The sequence below is a fragment of the Ovis aries genome, chromosome 23 (genome assembly GCF_016772045.2).
Source record: "Ovis aries strain OAR_USU_Benz2616 breed Rambouillet chromosome 23, ARS-UI_Ramb_v3.0, whole genome shotgun sequence".
NCBI lineage: Eukaryota > Metazoa > Chordata > Mammalia > Artiodactyla > Bovidae > Ovis > Ovis aries.
In genome coordinates, this window is record NC_056076.1 from 46,385,278 (window position 1) to 46,391,638 (window position 6,361).

Sequence of the window (6,361 nt, forward strand, 5' to 3'; positions counted from 1 at the left end):
GGGAGCGGGCACAAAGCATGTGGGTCGTCATTATGTTCCTGCTAGTGTTTGCCAGAGACCACCCAGCACAGAGAAGGTGCTGAACAGCGTGGCGCCCTGTGGAGGTCAGCCTTGTCCTCGGCCACTGGGGCTTGCACAGTGAGCCCACGAATAGGGTAGCCATGGAGGCTAGGCAGGGGCTCTCTTCAAGGTGGTGCCGGTCATTGCTGACTGACTGTCAGCTCAGAGACAGGTTCCAAGTCCTTGAGCAGCCAGCTACTTGAGGACAGTTCATTACATTCGGCCCCTTCCACCTTGGAAAGAGCAGTGAACCCTCCTTCCTGGGGTTGCTACCTATCCTAGCATCCATCTGAGGGTTTACAGAGTGCCTGGCTTATTTACGTGTGATGCCTCATAACATCTAACACCTAAGAGACCCACCTTATGGCCAGGGAAGTGTGCCGATGGGTATGTGATCATGGAATCCTCTGGTCTGGTATATATCAAATTGCTGAAAGTTGCGGATCTCGTAGGATGATAGAATGATTTGCAAAAACTCAGCTAAGGTCCCAGCTTGAGGAAGACACTAGGTTTGGTTGGTATCACCCAGAGTGAACCTGTTCTATGGCGCTGAGTCCTTAGTTGCAAGAATAGACAGGTCCAGGAATCAAGGGTGAATGTAGAATTGGTCCCTTTCCCCATCACTCTCAGTGGTCCACTCGTAACAGGTGAGAGGACGTCTGGAACTCGGGAGATGCATTCAGAAACATGTCGAACTCAGGGCTTCCATGCCTGGTGGGATCAGAAGAATGGGCTCTTGTAACAACTCTGAGCTGACATGGCCGAGTCCACTGAGGGCTCAGCCTCCTCAGGGATGTAGGTCTGAGTCACCCCATCAGGCAAACCACCTAGACCAATGAGAATCTTGAATAGGTGGTGGAGAAGGAAGGTAGCGGTTAGCAGTATCAACCTCTGGACCTGCTGTAGCAGCGAGTCGGGTTGTAACCTGTCCCATTAACTCTTCTGTACAAAGTGTTTTCACTAGAATAATTACGGCCGACCACTACGTTGTGTGGAGAAGGAAATGGCAACCCACTCCAGCATTCTTCCCTGGAGAACCCCGTGGACAGAGAGGAGCCTGGTGGGCTACCATCCTTGGGGTCACAAAGCGCCGGGCACGACAGAGTGACTGAGTGCTACCTTGAGGCCTCTGTGACTGAATAGACTTACTGTAGATCTGAGTAGTGTGCAGGGATAGACTGATTGGGGTACCCTGCACTGCATCCCCTTCGTTAGCCCCTGATTTCAGCTGCAACCGTGATAGGTCTTCGTGAGCCTAGGCTCGTGTTGATAGCACCCCCAATTCAAGCACATGGTGTGCGCCATTCTGGTATCTATCTATTCTAGAGCCTTCTTCCAAGCCACAGGAATCTGTTTTGCTTGTGGCATTCAAACATAGCCCAGCAGGATTTCCCCGGTGGTCCAGTGACTAAGACTCCATGCTTCCAATGCAGGGGGCCCAGGTTCAATCTCTGGTCAGGGATCTAGATCCCACTTGCTGCAACTTAAGATCCCGCATGCCGCACCTAAGACCCAGCACAGCCAAATTAATGAGTGAAAATAAATATTAACCAACAGGTAACCCAGAAGCCCAGAAGTTGGGGGAGTTAATGGCATGGGCATACGTGCTCAGCCACTAAGTTGTGTCCAACTCTCCGCAACCCCATGGACTATATAACCCACCAGGCTCCTCTGTCCATGGGATTCTCCAGACAAGAATACTAGTGTGGGTTGCCATTTCCTCCTCCAGGGGTTCATCCCAACCCAGGGATCGAACCCGCATCTCCTGTGCCTCCTGTATTACCAGGCGAACTCTTTAATTGAGCCAACTAGGAAGCCAGATGGCCCTGGGACAACCCGCTAGAATGGAGGATGGGAGCCAGTGGATGGGTGCTCCCACGTCACCTGTACTAGGTGGGAGATAAGTGCCTAGCCTCACATTTGTGGGGGTGGGTAGACAAATCTGGGAGGCATTCTTCATGCTTCTTTGGAGAATCCAGTGGGATTGAGGCCCTGCACCCCAACACTGCTCACAGCACTAACTTTGATGTTGGACCTCGTATTGGCTTTTCCTCCTTTGCTCACCCTCCTCCATCCCTCACTCCTATTTCCTGAGATCACTCCCTAATTAAACTGCCTACACCTGAATGCTTGTCTCAGGCTCTGCTTCTGGGAGAATCTCAGCTAAGACAGGAAGAGGCCGAGTTCACCAAGAACTTGTTGTGCTGAAGAGGCAGAAACAGGCAGCAGGTGGTGGCTGTATGACGTTTGGAGATGTAGATTTATACATGAGCATAAAGCACAGATAAAAATCACCACCACACTGCCCTTCCTCAAAAAAAGCCTGCAAAACCCCGTGGAAGAAAAGTACCCTTCTAGAGCAGTGGTTCTCACCCAGGGGCCATGTGACAATGCCTGAGGACATTTCTGGTTGTTGCAGTGTTGGGGTGGGTTGATTCTGCTTCTGGCATCGAGTGAGTGAAGGTTAGGGACACTGCTGAACACCCTGCAACACACAAGTCCGATCTCCATGACAGAATTATTCAGTCCCAAGTGTCAGTAGCGCTGTAGCTGAGAAACTGTTCTAAGATTGCGAAGATCAGGGGTAGGAAGAAAACCAGGAGAGAGAGAGGCTGTGAAAACCAGAGTTCCCTGGAGCCAGGAGTGCCAGCAGGTCCATGCTACAGAGGGGCAGGGGAGGTGGGAACTGATAATTGTCCATTTAGTTTAGCAATGAGGACCTTTACTAATGTGATTTCATTAGCAACGTGGGGGCAGAGGTCAGCTTGGAGTTGGGGAAGGAGCACTGAAAGGCAGTCAGTGAAGACAAGGACAGACTCTTTCCAGGAGCTTTGAGGTGAACAAAAGGGGTGTTGGGATGAGCTACAAGGAGCTATAGAGGAGAGGAAGAGCTTAGGAAGATGTTAGAAAGACAAACGCCCTGTATATGCCTGTGACAGAGAACAAGTAGGGATTCAGAAAGGGGATGATTGATGGAAGAGAGGACCCATGGACATCTGTGGTACCAAAAATCAGAGTAGAGGTGCCCTAAGTTGAATCAGGTAAGGAAAACTTCCTCTGAGGCTGGAAGGAGGCAGGGTGGGCATCATTATACACACAGTTGGGTAGGGGAGTGTAGACTGTCAAGGGTTAACCTGGTGGCTTTTTGTTTTTTGCATGTCTGCGAGACATGACCTTCTGCAGGGGGGAGGTGGTGGGGTAACAGGCTACAAATAACTACTCGTTGATGGATTATAGGGGATCCTTTTTTGCACTGCGATTTTGTATTGCTCTGCTCTCCCAAATGAGTCTCCTTGAGCAGTTTATCTGTTTTCTTGCCTCAGATGTTCCAAAAGTGAGCAAAAGGCAATTGTGGAAACTCGGGTTCCCCCCAGCCCAGGACGTCAGTTGAGCCTGTCTGCTGTGGAGTGCCTGTGGGAATCCCGAGCTCCCGTCAAGATGCTTATGGCCTTGGGTTTGGGGGTCACCTCTGTCTCTTGGTTCCTGTGTCTGCATGTGCCCTCTGTTCTGGCATGGATTTAAGCTTGGACATGAAATGCTCTCATTCTACAAAATCACCTCACACAAAACATTTGGGCGTGTGGAGGGTCTGGGTCCTTGCAGAGCCCACACCTGTGCCATTTTGTGAGCACCTTGCTCCTCCTCATCCCTTCCCAGATCCTCATCTGCCTCCTGCTAATTGCCCTCATCTCCAGTTCCTTCTGCCGCTAGTAACTCAGCCATCCTCAGCTCCCAAACAGGCTACCCCAGACCATCCCGGCACATAGTAGACAAGAAAGCTTCCTTTAGACAGATTCATCCTCCAGCAGAAAGTGGTTATGGCTTAAAGTTGTGAAAATGTGTTTTCTCATGGAAGAAGTTCAAAATACAAACTACATAAACAATTTAATGAAATGTTCATCTGTCTTAATTTCTAAAGTGAGTACTGCTCTGGGTGTCAGTCCCACACCAACTTCCCTGTGTTGGACTGCTTCATCCAATCCTTTCATCTCCCCAGGAAGAATGAAGCTCTTGGGGGCATGCTGGGTCCTTGCCCCGCACCCCCCACCAAATGCGTTTTCTGTAGGACTGCAGATTCAGTTAGGGCTTGGGGACCTCTAAGATTTAAGCCCAGACCCACCACAGCAACTCGCTCTAAGCCAGGAAGGGCCACTCTGCGGCTGTCTGTCACCTTGTAAGGTGTCAGCTCCTTCGGGGACAGCGCAGGGGGACTGTGGGAGATGGAGTAAAGCTACAGGAGGAAGAGGCCCACCTGGGAAATGGTCCCAGTCCCCTCGACGGCCTCGTTTGTCTCCAGGGGGCTGGCCTAGAAGTCAGCAGGCCCAGCTTCTGGAACTTGCACCTCGTCAGCCTCGTGACCTCCGTGTTCTCGTCTGTACACTGAGGGTAATAAGGGAGGAGCAAAGACGTGATGAAATAGGTTCTACGAACCCCTGCCTCGTAGTTGCTACTTGATACACTCCAGAGGCCACATTTCCCTCTGCTTTTGCCCACAAGGAAAGGGAGCTTTACCATTTTTTGCCTGGTGCTCAGAATGATTAGCCAAGTGTCCAGTGACCCTCAACAGCTTCCTTCTGCAGAGCTGGCTCATCAGTCAGCGAGGGGGCCTGGAGCACCGCGCCTCACCGGTGTGTGGGGTGGGTGTAAGATCCCAGCATGCCCCCAAGAGCTTCAGCTCCTGGGGAGATGAGAGGATGGGTTGAAGCAGTCCGACCACAGGGAAGACGGTGTGGGACCGACAACCAGAGCGGCACCTACTTTAGAAATTGAGACAGATGAACGTTTCATTAAATTTCTTATTTATTTTTTATTATTAGGTTTTTTTGTATTTTGAACTGCTCCCAAGAGAAAACAGGTCTTGCCTCCCACACCTGTCCTGAAAGTCAGGCCCGGCCCTTCTTCCCACCTCTGCCACGGAGGCTCCTGGTGTAACACTGGCGGCGCCCAGCAGGGGCCGACCTTGCTCTTCTCTGGCTGACTGCTACTGCTACTGCTAAGTCGCTTCAGTCGTGTCCGACTCTGTGCGACCCCATAGCCAGCAGCCCACCAGGCTCCTCCATCCATGGGATTCTCCAGGCAAGAGTACTGGAGTGGGTTGCCATTTCCTTCTCCAATGCATGAAAGTGAAAAGTGAAAGTGCAGTCGCTGATAGCATCCTGGAAAAGGTTCTGCAGGCTTTTCGGACCATGAGCCACAGTAGAACGTGTGTTTTATCTCACCACCCAGTATGGATGTACGCACATGTGTATTTTACTAAACAGTACTTACTCTACTACGTTTTGTGTGCATTCTGATCTCGTTTTCTCAGTTCTGTCCCTTATGAGGTCATTTTAAAGCATACTGCTCCCTCCTACCAATAGATGGAGACCTATGCCCTGAAATTCGCTGGGAATCTCGGTGAGGGAGTCATGGAGATTAGGTCTTGGTCTCCTAGGGAAGGACAGTCAGGCTGCCCCTGTCACCCCAGCTCTGCCCTTTTCTCCTCCTGTGACCCAAACGACTTACTCCACCCACTCTGTGCTCAGTAAAGACAGCACCAGTCATAACAACAGCTCCTTTCCCACTCAGAAACAGGATGATGGCTGCAGAGTGCCAGTCGGAGCCTGCCTGGCATCTCATGGGCTCATTGATCCAACATGTGTTGACACCTGTTGCTGCAGATAACTGAGCAGGAAGCTCCTGGCCAGGCTGAGGTGGCCAAGAAAAGAAGCACACAGATAAGACAGATGTGATGGGTGCATGGGTGGTGATTAGCACAGGACATTCTGGAGACAGCTGGGTTTCTGGAAGACTCCTTAGCTCAGGGCATCTCCAAGCATGGTCTCAGGGCCAGCAGCAGCAGCAGAGCCTGGGGACTTGTTAGAGATGTAAATTCTCAGGCCTTAACCCGGGTACTCGGGGTCAGAAACCAGGGGTGGGCCCGGCTATCTGTTTCACAAGTCCACCTGGGGATGCTGGTGCATATTCTGATTTAAGAATGACTGCCAGTGGTTACCAGACTTTGCTGCATCTCGGGGGCATCCAGCAGCAATCTGATCATGGAGTCTGGGAGTCAGGCATGAGTAGGTTTTTAAAAAAGATCCCCAGGTGATGCCAATGTGGAGCAAAGCAGGGCAATCACTGCCCGCACCCACTCCTGGGGTGAGGCATCAGAGAAAGCTTTCATGGGTTGGGAGGAGCACCATGTAGGCAGAAGCCTTAAATGCAGCAGAGGCCTGTGAGTGAACTTGGGTTGGAGGGGTGCCCATAGACGTTTCCAAGGGACTATAATCTAGTGTTGAAGAAGCTGGGCTCTGGAGAT